The 19,847-nt window shown below is 38.2% G+C and overlaps 1 protein-coding gene across 2 annotated transcripts in view; it reads left to right on the top strand.

Moving 5' to 3' along the window:
• Positions 1–9,952, top strand: part of SNRNP48 (small nuclear ribonucleoprotein U11/U12 subunit 48) — a 185,959-nt gene extending 176,007 nt beyond the window's left edge. Inside the window, exon 12 of one of the 2 annotated variants that reach the window (XR_011171418.1) lies at positions 9,599–9,952. The gene's annotated coding sequence lies outside the window, so the exon portion shown is untranslated. The remainder of the gene's footprint in view (positions 1–9,598) is intronic. The other variant, XR_011171417.1, reaches the window with a different exon arrangement.
• The last annotated feature ends 9,895 nt before the right edge of the window (positions 9,953–19,847 follow it).

The following is a 19,847-nucleotide window of genomic DNA, read 5'->3' as shown; positions in this document are numbered from 1 at the left end:
GTAAGACCCTCAATGTCTGTTACCTTATCCTGCCAGGTGATCCTCAGAATGTTCCTAAGACAATTCAAATGGCAGTGATTCGGTTTCCTGGCATGGAGCTGGTAGATTGTCCAGGTCACAGGCATTCATCAATGAGGTTAACAGAACAATGCTGTAGACCTTCAGTGTGGTAGTCAGTCTAATACCTCTTCTCTCCCATACTTTCCTTTGGAGCCTCCCAAACTCTGAGCTAACCTAACCACAGCCTTCAAAACTTCTCCATTTTTTATAACCAATGGTGCCACATATGAATGGTGTGGTGACTGATGGAGCACCTGTGTTTTCTTGGTGTTAATTGTTAGGCCAAAATTACTACACCCAGCAGAGAATAGATCCATACTTTGCTGCATCCAAGCTTCAGAGGTTGCACTGAGTGCACAATCATCAGAAATCATGCACCAACACTCCCTCCATTTTGGTCTTGGCTTGTAGCCTTTTCAAGTTGAAGAATTTACCATCAGTGCAGCAGATGACCTTGATTCCATGTTCATCCTTGTTGAAAGCATTTGACAGCATGACTGAAAATATCACCTACACACAAGACACTGACTCCATACCTTTTCATGGCTAATGTTCTTCCTCCTCACCTCCACATCAGTTTCCTTCAAGATTCAGTTTAAATCCTACCTTTTGTAGGAGACCTTTTCCAGTCTTCCCTACTGCTAGTGTCTTTCCTCTGAGATGTATCTACTATTTGCTTTGTATGTATCTTACATGTATTTAGATATTTTACTATATTTCTGTTAGAATATGAACTCTTTGATGGCAGGGACAGTGTTTCTTGCCTCCCTTTTTATCCTACAACGTCTGCCATGTGGTGAATACTTTATAAATGCTTGATGGCTGGGGAAAAAAAGGCCTAGGTGACTTGGAGGATCATGGTGTTTTTTATAGTAATAAGGTTGGGAAGAGCTGAGGGTTTAATAAGTTCTGTTTTGGATATATTATTTTGAGATGTTTATGAGACATCCAAGTTAGAGATGTCCAAAACCAGCTAGCTAATGTTTTGAAGCTGGAGTTGAGGGAAGAGATGAGGATTAATATAAAGATGTACATAAGTCTAGGAATCATTTGAGATGGTAGTTGAATTCATGGAAGTGGATGAGATCACAAAGTGAAATATGTAGAAAGGGAAATGAGAAGAGAACCCAGGACAGACCCTTGGGAGATACTTGTGGTTAGTGGGTGTGATCTGCATAAAGACACAGCAAAGGAGAACTGAGAAAGAGCAATCAGATCTTGGACTCAAACTCAGATTCTCTGATTTCAAATCCAGTATGTCAATAGCCTGGCATAGGTTTGGGATGCAGATTGTAGGTGCAGACACAGCCAGTGAAATAATTTGGTTTGCTTAATTATGCATATTTGTTGCAAGGAATTTCTTTTTTCCTTTTGGAGGAGTAGATGATGGGAAAGAAAAAAATCCCTTTTTGTTCATTAATAATTAAAAAAAATAATCAAGAGCTGGTAGGCTTAGTCAGGCTAGGGAGGAATTACAGCTTGAGAGAAAGAGATTAAAAAACCAAAGGTGAGAGTAAAAATGAAATAGAGGTTAAAGCACCAAGCCATTGAAAAAGACAAGAGTTTTCGATAAGAAGCCAAAGATGGGCAATCTGGACCAGACTTTGGGGTGGGATGAATGGGTCTAACTTTGTTCAGCTGCTATCTGGTATATGGCATAATTTGAGAAGCCAGAATTGGTCATCCTCTGTATGGAGCCTTAGTTGAAAGAATTTGCCTAATCTCTTTTGCAATGTCCAAGTCAACAAATTCCCAACTTTTCCTTGATTCTTTGGTATAATGTCATTGGTCCAATAGAAATATCTGAAATACTAAAAGCAAGTTGGAATTAGTGAATGGATGATCAAGAGAAGGTATTGGAGGATATGAAGAACCAAGAACAACTTGAGTAAAAAAAAAGTCAGGGTCATTACTGAAGTCCAAGAGCTTGAAATTGTCTTAAAGAGGGACTGCAATGCTTGGTGCAGGCTCCAGTGCAGTTTCATTTTAATTGGAGGCTGTCATATTTTGGTCATGTTCCCTCTGCTGCAGAAAGGGATTAGATTGCCAGAACCAGGACTGGCCAATATTGTTCTTTTTTTTTAATGTGCTTAAAGAATCATTCTAAGGAACACCAAAGACATTCTCAGTTTGAGATAATGTAGTGCAGCGTCAAGACGAAGGGTGAATTTATTGCCATAAGACTTGGGTCAGAATCTCCACTGATCCTGGGCACATCCCTTGACTTCTCTGAGCCTCAGTTTCCTCTTCTGTAAAATGAGTAGTTAGGCATGTCAAACTGGATGTCCCATAGATACCTTAGTCTCAACATGTCAAAAATTGAGCTTGTTATCTTTTCCCCCTAACTGTCCTCTCTAACTTTCCTGTTACTGTTGAGTGTACCACCATCCTCCCAGTAACTTGGGCTCATTGTCTAGGTCATCTCCGACTCCTCACTCTCTCAAATCCTCTGTAAGTCATCTCTTGCCATGTTTTATAATTTGTAACATATCTCATATATGTCTCCATATCTCCTCTGACATTGCTATGACTCTGCTGTAGGACCTCATCACCTCATACCTGGATTATTGCAATATAACCTTCTGGTTGGTCTCCCTACCTCAACCTCTCCCCATTCCAGTCTATCCTCCACTCAAATGCCACACCAATTTTCATAAAGGACAAGTCTGATCATGTTACACCACACTTCAATCAACTCCAGTGGCTCCCTATCACCTCCAGGATCAAAGATAAAATCATCTGTTTTGTCTCTTAAACTCTTTATAACCTGCCCCTCCTGTGCCATTGGCTTCCTTGTTCTTCTTTGCATGAGACACCCTCCAACACCAAGAGTTTTCCCTGGCTGTTCCCCATGCATGGAATGTGCTCTCTTCCCATTTCCACCATCAAGTTTCCTTGCCTTCCTTCAAGTCTTAGCTAAAGTTTCACCATCTAGAAGAAGATTTTCCCAATTCCCTTTATTGTTAATGTTGTTCAGTCATTTTTCAATTGTGTCTGACTTTTCATGACCCCATTGAGGATTTTCTTGGCAGAGACACTGGAGTGGTTTGTCATTTCCTTCTCCAACTCATTTTATAGATGGGGAAACTGAGGCAAACAGGGTTAAGTGTCTTGCTCAGGGTCACACAGTTGTATGACTTTAAGTGTTTGAGGCCAGATTTGAACTCAGGAAGCTGAGTCTTTCTGACTTTAGGCCTGGAACTCTATGCACTGTGCCACCTAGCTGTCGCTACTAATGCCTTTCCTCTTTTGACTATCTCCAAATTTTTCCTGTATAGATCTTGTTTGTAAGTAGCAGCTGACTTGTCTCCTCCATGAAATTGTAAGCTCCTTAAGAATAGGAATTATCCTTTGCCTTTCTTTTTATTCCCAGTGAGTAGCACAATTCCTAGCACATGGTAGATTGGCTGAGGATCTTTATAGATCTAAGTATATGATCCTTTCTGTTTTCCTTTTCCAAAAGTATTCCACTGAGAGAAACCCAGTATGACTCTCAAGCCTCCACCTGCCAAAGACAATAAATTTCATTTTATGTAGCCATCCCATTTATGCTCTATAGATGGGTGAATTGGGATTGTCTGAAAGATTAGACTTACTTTCTGTGACTTTGAGGGCAGAATAATGACCAGTAAATGAAAGGAAGTTACAGGGTGACAGATTTCTGGTATTAGGAAAGGAAAAAGCTCCTATCAACTAGGGCTTGACCATAGAATAGTGAATTCATAAATAGTTGAGTTCCCTTCCAACTTCTCTTCCCCTGTACCCAGAATGTTGAAACAGAGGCTAGGCAGGTAATTAGAGAAGAAATGCTGCACCAGGTGGGAGGCTGCGTTAGCAAGACACTATCTTGGGTGCTTTGGAAATAGATAAAATAGAAAACAATCCTTATCTTCAGAGGGCTTGCATTATATGGAGAGAGTATACACATTTAAGTGAACACAAATCATATACAAATTTTACAAAGTAATTTCAAGAAGAAGAGATTATGCTATGGACCAAGAAAGACCTCTTGTAGAAGACAGCTCCTGAACTGTGCTTTGAAGGATGTTAGGGGTAGAGATGAGGAGGGAGAACTCTACAGGTATAGGGAACCACTTATATAAATGTCCAAATATAGAAGATGGAATAACATGTACAAGGAACACTTAGCAAGCTAGTACGACTAGAATGGAGAATACGTGAAAGGTTAAAATATAAAACAGGACTGAGAATGCAGATGGAAGCCAGAGTACAAAGGGTTTTCCATGCAAAGCTGAGGATTTTGTATTTTATTTCAGAAGTAATAGAGGTCACTAAATATTGCTGCATAAGGGAGTGACAGCAATGTCTGTGTTTTAGGTATATTAGTTCAGCGGTTGTATAGAGGATAGATTAGAGCAGGGAGAGACTGAAAACAAGGGTCCCAACTAGAAAATTATTGTGATCGCCCAGAAGTAATGAAGGCCCGAAATAGCATAGCAGTATTGTAAGTGGAGATTCTATTTCTCCTTCATTTAAATCAATTCATCTGTGATGGTCAAGGTTAGCACTGGTCTTGCTGGGATTCTTAAATTGTTTCTAGAGTTTTCATTCCAGCTGTTCTGTCTGTCTGGTACCACAGTATGACTTGCATTAATAAAGCTTTGCCAATCCGGTCAAGAACAAAAGCAAATATTTGTGGAATTTTATCTTTAAGTTTCTTTGTGCCCACTGCCCCAAGCCTTGGGGATCATATGTACCCATTACTTCTTCGCTGATGGAGATTCTGGAATTTGAGGGCCCTAGACTTCTTTTATAATTTTGATACATGTACTCAATCTCTCCTTGCTCCCCCCCAAATTATGATCTAGCAGTTGACTAGAATCAAACTTAATGTAGCCCTAAGAATTATTATATTTTATACTCCCTCCTACCTACTTCCTCAAACATCCAATGGTGCTTTTTGCCATTACTATTATTTATTAACACAGTATATATCTATTTAGAGTTTGTTTATGATAAGGAATCCTGCTTGTATTCTACTATTAGAAAGTAAGCTCTTCTGGGCAAAGATCATTTCATATATTTTTTTTTCTTTGCCTCCTTAGCACATGGCGCATAATAGGGGCTTGTGTGTGTTTATTTATTGAAAATAATCCTGATTACTTTAAGAATACCTATTATTGGGGTGGCCAGGTAGCACAGTGAGTAAGAATACCAGCCCCAGTGTCGGGATGACCTGGGGATCGGTTCCGGCCTCAGATACTTAGCACCACACTCAGAAATAACTGACCGTGTAACCTTGAGCAAGTTACTTAACCCCAATTGCTTTAAAAAAAAAGAATACCCATTATCTGTCTCTTGCATTATGCTTAATACATAAAATATATCATTAGAGGTAGGTTTAAGTGAAATCAATAATTTCTGCATCCTTGGAATGCCTCTTTTGGATCATCAAAACATGTAAGGGTGAGATAGTGGACAGAACACTGAATTTGAATGTAGAGATTCTGGATTTGATTCCACTAGCAGTGTGGTTTGTCACATGTTTGGTGTGACACATCATCTCCCCAAGCCTTAGCTTTTTTATTATAAAGTGAAGATAATAATACCCGTACTAAGTTCTTGTGGGAAGCTAATGTGGTAATGGATAGAATACTTTTGTAAATCTTTCATTGCCATATACCCCCCAGATATTATTATCTCTTCGCATTTGGGACAAATACCCAAGTATGTAAATCCATCCAAATGTATGGGAAAAGTTTTTGTTTTGTTTTGTTTTTAATTCTATCTGGATTAACACCTTCTTTCTTTAACAAAAGAAATCAACTATCCCCATATCACTGCAGTAGCCAATATTTGTAAAACAAATCTAATTAGTTATTTTTGAACATCCTGAAACTCTAATAAATCACAAAGTGATCAACTGAATATATGTGTGTGTATGTGTGTGTGTATTTTCCCCCCTCCCTTCTCTTCCCCCTCCTCATCCCTCTTCCCCCTCCCCTATGAGACCAAGAGAACTTGCCAAATATCACTGTATGTTTGGAAAACTTGACACTGACTGCAGTACTATTGAGGGGGAAGAAGGGGGAGAAAAACCTGAATAGGGTTTATGTTTTCTAATGGAAGTCAGATGTAGAACTTGATTGTATGTTACTTAAAGAACATACTTCATTTTCTCCATTAGTGATCAAGCGGCCTCATCCTGCAGTGGGGGTATTCATGAGAGTTATTGATGGATGATGCCCCAAAGATAAATGTTTTCTTTTCATTCATATGCACATATGTATATGTATGTATGCACGTGTATACACACATATACATACATGTATACACATACGCACATATATATCAAAGGAATCTGATCACTCTAACTTATAGGATAAGGGAAACAAAGCTTTTGAGCAAAACCAAAACAACTTTGAATAAGAACCTGCTTTAGATAGACTTCCCTCACAAGCTAAATGTTATATTTCCACTTAACAGAAAGGTATTGCTGTATGGTCATAAAAAGCTGGCCAAAACCCTGGTAACCTTTGCAGTTAGTCATGTTATTTTTGGTTCATGCCAACATGGATCACAGCTCTGACTCAACAGAGCCACTGGAGCAAGAATTCAGAGTTTAAAGAACAGCTAACTCAGAAATGACTTTTTTTCTTATAGTATCATTATGCAATATTTCTCATAGTTTACCTTTTCAAATTTACCAACTCAATACAGATGAGCTCAGTTGTTGTTTGGCAAATGAAATTCTGAGTGGCGTCAGCACCGTTCCCAAAATTCCACTGCAGGCTAAGAATGATGAAGCTTTCCATTTTGGGGTGTTTGTTTTACGCAAGTAGTGACTTACTTTTCAGAGGTAAAAGTCTGTCTCATTACACGTCCACCTCAAAGAACCTAAAATTAGAATTTGTTTGATTAAAAGTTTGTGACTACACTTTTGAAAAGGACACCTAAAAGAAGAAACTATTTCAATAGCATTCTAATTATATTTTTAAAGTCAATCTATAGTCACAAATGAAGCTTTGGGTTTAGACCTAGATATACACTTTATCTGGAAGCTAGGCATGGCCTTTACTAGTCATTACACAAGCTCATTTGCCTAGGCCCTTTGAAGAGAACTTAAAAAAAAAGCTATTTAAATTTCAAGAAGTTTAGCTTCCCTGTTCTTCAGTCTATCCTCACCCACACATCTTTTGAATACAAAATAAAGATTAGTGATGAAAATATTGTGAGTCTGGGGGCTGTTCTGGTAAACACTATTTTCCAAGTAGAACTGCAAATCGGCCATGCAAGATCTTGTGGTTTTAGATAATTTTTGTCAAATTGATCCCTTTATTATGATAAAACTTTACTATTTCAAAAGATTCATCATTTCTTCAATGTAGATATTCCTTTCACAGAGTCAGATCACATCTATATGCCTTAATAGATAGTTTTCAAGTTGATACTATGATTAAAAAAATCATTCCTACATATTAAAGCACTTTTGGTGCAACTATGATTTGGTCCATCCATTCAGAAAAACAATTTATAATTATGTGAAGAAAATAACTAAAACATCTTTGCCCTTTGACCCAAATATTCCACTACTAGGCATCTCAGGAGGTCAATGGCAAAAAGAAAGTCCCCATGTACATAAAAATATTTATAGCAGCATTTCTTTAAACAGCAGCAAAGGAAATGCTCATAGATTTGAGAATGGCTAAAACATTGTGGCAATGTGAAAGTAACGGAATGTTACTGTGCTGTGAGAAATGACAAATATAAATACAGAGAATCATGGAAAGACATAGGAGTTGATGCAAAGTAAAGCAGGCAGAACCAGGAAAACAATAAAAAATATTGACTACATCAATAACTATAATTATGAAAATACAGAAAGCAATAAAAATTGAAACTGAATTAGGTAACATTATAATGACCAATCTTGGCCCCAAAGGAGAGACTGAAGAAAGCAGCTTTCTTCTCTTCTTTGCTGAGGCAGGGAACTAGAAGTGTGACTTCATATAAATGCTGACTTTTTCTGATGTGCTGATTAGTTTGCAGAACTGTGCCCCTCCTCTTTTTATTATTTGTTACAAGTGTAAGTGCTCTGCCCCCCAAATCTTTCCAAGCTCCCTTCTTTTCCCTGGATTAGAGCTGACTCATTCGCCCCACTTCTACTCATTTTGTAGTACCCCTAGGGGATGGCCATTATCATGACCATATGGCTATTACTCAGTTCTCTTTCAGGGTCTCAGTAATAGCGCTTGTGTGAGGAGACAGACTTCTACTAATCACCATTTATACAAAATTAGTCACAATAACACTATTAACTCAAAAGCAAAACATTTGTTAAACAAGAAGGCAAAAGCAGGAGTAGCCATTAGGTTTACTCAATGGAAAGCAAAAACAGGAATAACCATAACAGTCCATCTATAAACTTTGGTCACATTCTTCCTTCAATGCAGAGAGTGTCTGTGAGGAAGAGTGGATACCCACAGAAACCTAGCAAGAAGGTAGATGAGTGAAGAAACCTATACACTTAGGTCAACCAAAGACTCTAGACATCAGGCTTTGTTGTCCTTGGTCTTTTTAGAAGCCAGTCCGTACCATAGAATTTGATTTGTAATTTCTCAGCTATAAGCTTCAAAACTCTAAAAACAGTCATATATAAATGAGCAGATGGACCACAATGCCTTGCAGACATTTTTAACTGTCAGTATTCTGCCTTCAAACAGGTCTTCTCTACATTTATCTGAGAGGTATTCTTCCCCCTTCAGTTTCTCAGAATAATTTGTCTTGTCTCAGGCACCTTATCCTGAGGTGCTGTATTTCTTTCCAACCTGAATTTGTCAGTGTTTCTTATATTGATGTCTTTTTTCCCTCCTCTTTCAGCAACCAAAATGTCCACATAACAAGGGTTAGTACCTTATATAAGGATTTCTTGCTAGGGCTCAGGAGGAAGGAAATATTAGGAAATATAAGTAATATGAAAACAAAAGATAGCAATGAAAAAAAATTTAAAGCCCCCCCCCCCCAATCATCCTCACATGACCAGATTTCTGGCAACAATCCTCTCCAAATTTAGCTAGACTGGTTTTAAGATGATCAACATAGTTGTTCACTCAATGAGGTCTATCCTTGATGTCATGACAGCTTAGTAGCATCTCCTAGAACTCTGGTCACTTCCACAGCATCATGAGGCATCAGAGTGGGATGTTAATAGAAAAGTAATGTAATATTTATGTAATAATCCCAAAAAGATCTTCAATATCATAGTGAATTCTCCTTATGTGGAGAGTTGGAGAAAGTGGGGGGAACTTCCTCTGCTAGGAAGTTGCCTGAGATTCAGTGACTTGCCCAGTCATACAGTTAACAAGTGGAAAAGGTAGCATTTAACCACCTACCAGTCTTCTTTTCTCCAAGGCCAGTGGTCTTATCTCTACAGTGCCTTCTACCATAATGACAATAATAACAATAGTATGTCCTGAACGCTTACAAGCATATAATACTGACAGTGTGATATTTCCTCCAGTGATGCAGATTACAATCCCTCACTAAATGCTTGTTTCTTTCCACTATATCTCCATAGGTGATCTCCAAGAGTTTCCATGACCAAAAAGTCTCACTCTGAAGCCAAACTGATGGTGATCCTCTCAAAACTTAAGCTAAACTGACTATCAAGGAACTGACATGGAAGCCCCTGTATTCAAAGCCCTTCCTGTTTCAAAGGAGCTTCCAGAGCTTGCCCTCTGCTGGCATGACCTTCAAGAAACTACACTCATCTACCTCTGTGCTACCACGAGGCACTGAAAGAGGACCTTAGTAGGGAAATAACAGTGACAAAATTAGATTTCTATGTCATTTTAGGGCTTTATCTTAATCAATCAATTTATTAAGTAAATAATAAAAATGAAATTAAGTAATAAAATAGCATAAATAATAAAATACAAAACACTTATTAAGTACCTTTTGTGACCATAGGCAAGCTACTTAACCCCACTTGGCCTCAGTTGCTCATGTATAAAATGAGCTGGAGAAAGAAATTTCAAACCACTTCATGATGTTTGCCAAGAAAACTCCAAATGAGGTCACAGAGTTGGACATGATAAACAATGACAAATATGTACCAGGCACTGTGCTAAGTGCAGGGGATACAAAAAGAGGCAAAAGACAGTCCCTACCATCAAGGAGACCACAAACTAATGAGGGAGACAATATGCAAACAAATATATACAAAGCAAGCCATATACAGGATAGATAGAAAATAACTAACAGAGGAAAGGCATGAGAATTAAGAGAATTGAAATTAAGAATTAATTGTATCAATAATTATATATTAATTGTGCATAATTAATATATCATATATTATATATAAATATAATTAAGAATTCTAGAATTAACTAGAATTAAGGTTTCCTGTAGAAGGTGAAATTTTAGTTGAGACTTAAAGGAAGCTAGGGAGCTCAGTAGGCAGAGATAGGAAGGAGAGCATTCCACGCATGGGACACAGCCAGAGAGAATGTCCAGAGTTGAGAGATGGGGTTGTTTGTGGAACAGCAAATAATAAAAATATCCTCCATAGAATCACATCTTAGCATTAGCAGAGATCTCAACAGTCATGTCTGGCCAATATTGGGAAAACATATTCTAGTCTACAGGACATATCCAATTGCTTTTTATCTTTGGGCAAATAGAACCAGGTTATGTGCTCTGTAGCTACACTTGTTTTCTGAATCTGTCATTTAAAAAAAAAATTGCTATTCCTAGCCAATACTATGAATGATCAGCTTTTCTGTCATTGATGAGGCAGGAGTCAGCTCTTGGTGTAGGTAGTTATAAGAATAAAAATGCGGAAATACAATTTGGGGGTTTTCCTCTCAGTAACCAGCGTTTAACTGTAAAAGAAAACACATTTCTGCTGCTAATCTGATGTGATTGGGAACTACCTCCATAAGGTAAATGTATAAAACCCTTCAGAGCTGTCTTGAAACATTTCCTGTGGAAGAAAGAAGGAAGACACTCAACTGAGTTACCTCATCTTGGATTGGTGGAGGTACTTGGAGTACACAGTAGCAGCTGTCGCTTTTCATTTTAAACTAATATGACTGCTGCTTACTTTGCCCTGTCCCCGTGACTTGTTAGCAAATTATTACATGTATTCGAAAGTTATAAAAGTGAAAGCGATTTAGGAAAAGACGTTCCTTTTCATTTCAACAACTTACACGCCACAGAGAATCAGAGAATGTTCATACTGGGAGGACCCAGAAAGATCCTCTAAATGTGCCACCTTCAGTTTTCTCAGGAAAACAGAGGCCCAGAGAAGTAAAGGAATTTGTCCAGGTTCTTGGCAGAACCAGAATTAAAACCCAGGCTTCCTGAAGCTCAGTCCAGATCCCTTTATATTATAAGGCATTGACTTTACTGGAAAAATAAAGGAGATCCAAAGAATCCAACATTCTAAGGATAAGAAAATTCATTTTGCTTCTGATATCAAAAACAATTAGCATGAAATAGCATGAAAGGAAAGAAAGTGGGATCCTTAGAAATTATCCACATTTCTTAAAGTTGCCCATGTTTTAAAAATTCAATCAAAATTTTCAGGGAATTTGGGTGTATTATTTGATTATCTTATTGCTTTTTAATTTGGGGGAAAAGATTATAACCAAGATTTGGAACATATTTAAAAATGCACGTCTTGTTTGCAAACTCTTCTGTCTACACAACACAAAAACTAAATTATTTTCTTAGTGTGAAAGATAAAATTCCAGAGCTAGGTGCAACACAAAATAATACAAGGAGTAAAGGGTTTCTTCTTTATGGGTCGTACAATAAAGGAAGTCCTTCCAGAGCTTCATTTCAGATGAATTCATTGTTGAGCATATAATATAGGTGAAGAGTATATTTGCTCTCCCAACACCCATTTGCCTTGGAAGGTCAGATCTCCAGAACCCAACTGACTACTTCTCCCTTCAGGGTTTGAGGGGTAACCCTGAGAGGTTTAGGCTTTCCTTCCTAATGCACCTGTACATAAGGCCCCATGACTGTGCTTCTCCTATTAATTATCACTTTAATATCAATTAGCTAGCCAGACTTAATTAGTATTTACTAGGGTTGTACACAAAGAACAGTTGATACAAATCATTGACCCCAAAAGTCTGGGCAGGGGTGGGGTATATTTTCCCACAAGGAAATATAGAGTCCAGAGAAAAGTGGGCTCAAGCTTAGAAAGCACATATGACAAAGGGTTAATTCAGTTCCTGGTCACTAGAAGTCTTTTTTCTCTTCTTTGTGGGATACTTATGAAGTTTCCCTTAGGCATGGATGAGGAGGCAGCTTTCTCTAGGATTTCTCGTAAAGTGTTGATGCTTCTTCTCAGTTTGTCTACTCTGGTCTGTCCTTGACTCCCAATTTTAAACACTGCCAATAGCCACTTCTGTTCTGGGGACACTGTTAGGATGTCCACGGGAAATCCAAAATATTCCAACCTGTAAAAGTTCACTCTAGTCAAGGGGAGAGCAGCTAGGTGGCACAGTGGATAAAGTTCCAGACCTGGAATCAGGAAGACTCATCTTCCTGAGGTCAAATCTGGATTCAGACACTAGTTGTGTGACCCTGGGCAAGTCACTTAACCTGATTTGCCTTAGTATCCTCATCTGTAAAATGAGCTGGAGAAGGAAGGCAGACCACTCCAGCATCTTTGCCAAGAAAACCCTAAATGGGTTATGAAGAATCAGACATGATTGAAATAACTAAGCAACAACAACAAAAAAGTCCTTAGCTAGCGACAGAGCTTGATCTGTGATTTCGATGGCATAGGCAATAAGGAAATTCCTTCTATCGATGCAGGCCAGCACCTTCTTTATAGGGTATTAAAAGCTTGTGATTTACACAGGGAGACTCAGTCAGTATGTTTTAGAGGCAAGATTTGAACTAGGTCTTTTTTTTTTTTTAAGGCAATTGGGTTTAAGTAACTTGCTCAAGGTTACATGGCCAGTTATTTCTGGGTGTGGTGCTAAGTATCTGAGCCCAGATTTGATCCTCAGGTCATCCACACACTGGGGCCAGTGCTCTTACTCGCTGAGCCACCTGGTTGCCCCTGAACTAGGTCTTCTTGCTCTGAAACAATTCTTTATACTCTATGCTATGCTTTCCCTCAGATATAAAAAGTAATGATTGGTATTTCTGAGTGTGGTGCATCATCATGGCTGTTATGAGGCTCAAATGAAGTAAGATATGACTATCATCAATACCTATGTGTGGGTCCTGGGCTTCCCACAGCTAAACAAAGAGCATAATCTATGGCAGTGGTTAAACAGAATCATCCAGGATCCTTGCTTTCTGTTTGGCATTTAGAGCCTTTCACTTTCTGGATCCTTTTTCTCTAACATCATATAAACATATATACACACATACCCACGTGTGCATGCACACATATGTATGTATGCATGCACATAGGCAACTCTCTATCTCTGTCTCTCTTGTCTTTTTCTGTCTCTCTGTCATTCCCTCTTTGTTTCTCTTTTTCCCTGTCTCTGTCTCTTTCTCTCCACCTCCTGGATTCCAGACTCTGTTTGTCTCCTGGGTCAATGGAACTTACCTGTTCCTTGATTTACTTGGCCTCTCTAGACTTACTGTTTGACCTAGAACTTTAGGATGTTAGAACTCTTCTATTTAAGTAGACTCCTGGTCCTAGTCCCTCCTGGTCATCTCTGTCCTGTTACCACCTGTGCCCTGGAATGACAAAAAAAAAATCATAGAATTGTGAGGAATCTCTAGAGATCTTAGGAACCAGTTCCTACCCAGCAAGATTGTACTTAAATCTGTACCTGCTTCTTCTAGTCTTGGTTTGCTGTCTCATCACCTCCTCCAGGAAGCCTTTCCTGATCTCCTCTTTACCAACTGAAAGTGATCTTTTCCTCCTAAAATCTCCTGTAATATTTTTTGGGTCTCTTTTTTGTACTTATAGTCTAATTTATCCTATCTATCTATTATGTATGTATGTATGTATGTATGTATGTATGTATGTATGTATCTATCTATCTATCTATCTATCTATCTATCTATCTATCGTTGTTGTACCTTCTCTACTAATCTGTAATCTCCTTGAAGGGGATTACTTTTTGTTTTATCTTTATATTCTCAGTGCCAAATAAGTAAGTTTAATGAACACAAATTCATATTCCTATATTCAACTGAACTTAGTATTAAAATGCACATACATATGTATATGTAAACATAATTTTAAAAAGTGTTTGTTGAACAAATATTCAGCAAGACTTGCTTATTTAACTTCTCTGATAATTCCTCTTTATTACATGTAGCTCATTTATTATCTCAAATGAAATATATAATTTATATTTTATAGTAAATTTTAAAAAATTATATTTGCTACATATTTTCTCAGGATTAAAAAAAGCAAAATGGTTATTTTCTTCATAAAGTAATAGATGAAGAAATAATCCTTATCTAAAGGATTTAAACTGGTCATTTATTTTCTATAAAAAGAAAAGGAACTCTGTTTTCAGTATAGTTTAGTTATTAAACTATCTTTCGGGTTCTAAATTTTAGTACCTGAAAGATTTTTTGCTATTAATAAAAGCAGGATGCAATTAATATATACTAGAATAAGCTTATTCTTGAATTAGTGACACTAAGAGCCAGTGTGGCAATCTAGATAGAGTCCTGGACTTAGAGTCAGGACACCTGAGTCCAAATCCTGTCTTATTTACTTACTTATTATGTCACTCTAGTCAAGCCTTAACTGCTCTCAGCCCCAGTTTCTCATCTGTAAAATGGTAATAGTTATATCTTTAGTAGTTACCTAAAAGGGTAGTCATGAGGGTCAGTAAAATGAGCTAATATATCTAAGACAAAGATTCTTAATCTGGGGTCTGTAAACTTCTTTCTTAATACTTTGATAACTGTATTCCAATATAATGAGTCCATTTCCTACATATTTCATGCATTTAAAAACATTATTCTGAGAAACAGTCCACAGAGGAGCAGAGCAGGGTAACTTTGTTTTCCTCGATGGTTCTAGGCTTCACCAGACTGCCAAATGTGGTCATGACACAAGTTTAAGAATGGGGGGAAAACAAGTCCTGTTAACTTTACCTTCTTAAATTTCTGGTATGTGCCCCCTTCTCTTTTCTGACTCCACTGTCTCCCTGGTCCAGGCCCTCATGACCTAATGCCTGGAATGTTACAATAGCCTTTTGGTTGGTCTCCTTGGCTTGAGTCTTTCCCAACTTACAATCCATCCTCCACTGACATTGATCTACCTAAAGCACAAGTCAGACCATGTCACCTCTGTATTCAGTCAACTCCAATGGTTCCCTATTACCTCAAGGACCAAATAGAAAATTCTCTTTGGCATTCAAAAACTTTCATATTGTGGCCTCTTTCTTATACCTTATTCTCCTTCCTGCTAGACACATACTCTGTGATTCAGTAACACTGGCTTCCTGGATGTTCTTCAAACAAAGCACTCCATATCTTGACTCTGGTCATATTTACTGGCTGTCTCCCATGCTTGGAGTACTCTCCTTTCTCATGTCCACCTTTTGGCTTCTCTGGTTTCCTTCAAATCTTAGTAAAAAATCTACTTTCTGCAGGAAACCTTTTCTGATCTTCTGTTAATGCCAGTGCCTTCGCTCTTGTTGATTTCTCCAATTATCCCGTGTACATCTTGTTTGGACATGGTTGTTTCGATGTGGTCTCCTCCATTCCACTCTGAATTCCTTGAAATCCTTGAAAATGTCTTTTGCCTTTCTTTGTATCTCCAGCACTTAGCACAGTTCTTGGCACACAGTAGGTGCCAATGTTTGTTGACCTAACTGGAAGAAGCCCTGATGTAAAGTAGTTTTCAAACTTTAAAGTGTTACATAAATACTCATCGTTGTTATGTTCCTTTAGAATCTTTTTTTTTTTTTAAGCAATTGGGGTTAAGTAACTTGCTCAAGGTTACACGGCCAGTTATTTCTGGGTGCTGAGTATCTGAGCCCGGATTCGATCCCAGGTCATCCTGACACTGGAGCCGGTGCTCTTACTTGCTGAGCCACCTGGCTGCCCCTAAGCAATTGGGGTTAAGTAACTTGCTCAAGGTTACACGGCCAGGTGTTTCTGGGTGGGTGCCAAGTGTCTGAGCCCGGGATTCGATCTCCAGGTCTTCTCAACACTGGAGCCAGTGCTCTTATTTGCTGTGCTACCTGGCTGCCCCCCTTTAGAATCTTAATATTTATTACATTGAAGAAACTGGTAACAGTGAGTTGAGATTAGTGATAATTTTCAGAAAATACTTGGCTTATACTCAGAAATAATCTATGGTCTCACCACAGAGCTAGGTGTGAATACATGAAAATTGGATGAATTGACATGCTTATATTAGCATTCCATATATCCATGTAGCCAGTCACATTTGTTTGTAGCCAGTCTTATTTGCTTCCACATTTTCACATGCTGAGTTTTGCTAGCAATCTAGGATAGAAGTTTATATTGGGAATTAGAATTTAGAAGTAGCAAATTCTATTAGTGTTTTTTTTAATTTCTAAGGATAATATTGTGTTTAATAAGGTAGGTATCTTTGACCTACTGGATTTAAAAGATTCCCCTGTTCTAATGCAAGGAATGTATAGAATGCTATTCTGCTAGAATGTACTTTAATGAAGAATTCCTGGAGATACCAAAAAAAATTTTGCCTTTCTAGGTGGTTCTAAATGGCAGAGCTGCTCTGTTTATCTCTCCTGACCCCACAAATGTTCCAACCCCATGGACAAGACAGAATAGAATTTCTATTACAGCTGAGAAACTTTACCTTTCAAAGGGATTTGTCGCTAAATAAGGATTCTAGATCAAAGATTATATGCATGGAAGATTTAGCTCAAGATCAACTGATTCCAGGTCATGTTTACTCCACAGAATATTCTCTCCATTGTGAGCTCAAGCTAGCCCAAGGAAGCTGCCATGATTCCTGGCCTACCCACACACTTCCACAACAGTGATTTAATGGAGTATAAAGGTATAGGTGGGCATGTAGACTGAGTGTGCTGGTCCATGTTCACTGCACTCCTATAACAGCAAGTTTCATGAGTTATAGTTAAAGTTGTCATGACAAAAAAAAAGACCATTGTTCGTATTATAATTTGGGTGAATGTCAGATAATGAAAATTAATTTTTATTATAAGCCATAGCAGGAAGAGATAAGTGGTTTTACAGCATTCTTATGTTAACTAAGTGTACAAAAATGATTTCTTACCACCATATGGAGTATAGATGGCAGAAAAATGGAAGGCAGTTAATCCAGGTCAATAGCTAACCTCAGAGGCAGAAGCTTACTAATCAATTGTTGGCCTTAGGGGAGCAGAGCAAGGTAATGTTGTTTTGCTCTATGCTTAGCATAGTAGAGGGATTTTGGTCAGTCAAAAATTTAGCCATAAGATGAAGAATGACTATGATATCTCATATTATACTGAAATGGAAGCTTGTTTAAAGATGGCAGCCATGCATGCCGCCAGTTTAGTAGAGGTATGGATAAGATGAACAAAGGTTGCCTTTGCCCTTAATAGGAGCTCTCAGTTTAGCTTCAAACGCTCATAATGACTAGGCAAAGGTATTGCTGTTTATTAGAGAAAACCCCAGAAATTCAGACTTCTGTGAGACCGGAGGATTGTGTCAGAATAGAACTTGTCAGAAGTAGATTGTGTCAGATAGAAATAGAAAAGGGAAGGAAATTAGATGTGGGTGAGGGAGCAAGGAGGAGGGACTGAATAGAAAAAGAAGTCCTGAGGGCCTAGGAACAGTCCTAAGCAAAGAGCTAAAATGTCTTTTGATAGTAAAAAAAGTAGGTCTGCTAGAACTGTGCAAGTGAACGAAGATGGACAGTCAATAGTACTGTTATGGCATTTCCAAGCCTAAGTCCCAGCAGAATTCTGACATACCAGAACCAAGGCAAGAGGCCGTAGCAAACTCTATCCTGCCCAATGAAGTTAACAGATGTCTATGTTGGCCAACAAAAGCTTACTGAGATGAGACAAGGACTGACAATTTATCATCCTGTCCACTAATGTGCTGAGGAACAGTTTTTCTGTCCCTTCATAAATTATCCCCTGGAGGTTTCTATCCCATCCACCACCTAGGGAGGTATAAAAGATCCCACCCATTTGTGGATATAAAATAGATAATAATTTTTACTATTTGATTCCTTCTTGTTATTTACACTAAATGCTTCTCCTATTTGAGTTTTCACTTTTCAGACATTCTGATAATAGAGGCAGTTGTATTGGATAGGGCTTGGGTCATATTTGGCATAATTAACCATATCTGGAGATCTCATAATCTTCAGGTGTTGTATATTATATATGCATATCCGTAATTCATCTATACACTCTAAAATCACTAAGTTACTTCCCTTGATAATAAAAATGATAATAACAAATAGATGACATTTATATAGAGCTTTAATATTCATTGTTATCTTCTTCTGGGAGAACTAAAATTCTTAGGTTGACTCTGCATACTCTCTTTGAGATTAATGTTTTTCTTGGATAGAGAGTGTTTCTTTTAATGTAATTTTTTTCTTCTCTACTAGATATTCCTTCACTTCTATGGATTTGCATTCCCAATTAAGTATTCTTTCTTTTATTCCTTTAGTGAGACTTGCCATCACAGAACTAAATTTTTTATTCTTTCAATTATTTTTGCTTTGCAGGACATGAATTCTGCTCTCTCATATTTCTCCTTTCTCTTTTGAACCAGTCAGGAGCAGTTGTGGCTCCATGTTACCAAATTTCATAGGGTCCTCTATCTCATCAAGCATTGGACCATTTTTTTTTCATTTTGCAGTATTTCTTCATAGATGCATGAATTTGTTTACTAGATCTGGAGGCCCTGTTTCCTTCTGCTGTTAGTCTTCCCTGTTGATTTATCTCTTCAGGGTCTTAGAGTTTTCTTTTGTAGATCTTTGGTGATTTCAGCCTCCCTCCCCCTTTATCATCCTTTATTTCTCACTTTTTGACTCCCTCCCCTCTGATAGTAGTTTCCCTGGGGGTTGAATCTCAAAGTATTCATAATTCACAAGCCTAGATCTCTGCCTAGAGTGACTTTGGGAGGGACAGAACTGGCCCCAGCTGGATGCAGAGATCTTTCCCTCAGGTTCAGTGGTATGCTGCCCAACCTTCCCAGATATGGAGTCCTATTCTGTTCCCTCTGTACCTCAATTCCTTGGCAAGGTAGTTCAGAGTATGTGATTTAGAGTTTGGGTCTCTAAGAATCTGGGAGGAGGGAGAAAGGATGGGATGTGATGCTGACCTCCATTTCAAGCCCAGACACCGTCCCTTTGCACTCTGATTCCCCACTTTCCCACAGAAATCTTTTGTAGAACCGAATGTTGCCACAGTGCTGTCCACCAAGACTAGTGTAAATCTCTAAAACCAGAAGGCCAGATCTCCATAAGCATTAGAAAGAGGCAGGGAGGAGTGGGGTTGCATTTTTTTTTGCAAGCCCATGGGTAGGGTTGGCTAATGTAGTTGGTGTTGGGGGAGGGAGTGCTTCATGAGCTTGCTGTAGGTGTCAGTTCATAGTTTTTGGTTTTTTAACCTTTTTTGAGGGTTCCAGGTTTCTTAGACCATGAAGATAGCTAAAGTTGCTTTATCTTTGGTGCATAATTTCTATTTTGGAGAGGTCTGAGAGTCATGAGGATCAGAAAAAATGTCTAGTCCTCTATCTTGTTGGTCACATTAACCTTAAATCCAGTTTTTAATATTCCTAAAGCATATTATATACACTATCTAATTTAACTTCCACAATAATACTATAAGGTAGGCCCTATCTCCATTGCATAA

This window comes from Petaurus breviceps, unplaced genomic scaffold (assembly GCF_028583685.1).
Source record: "Petaurus breviceps papuanus isolate PSGF00001 unplaced genomic scaffold, PetGlider_PUasm1.0 582, whole genome shotgun sequence".
Taxonomy (NCBI): Eukaryota; Metazoa; Chordata; class Mammalia; order Diprotodontia; family Petauridae; genus Petaurus; species Petaurus breviceps.
Note: the sequence above shows the minus strand (reverse complement) of the source record. Positions and strands in the feature narration are given on the sequence as shown.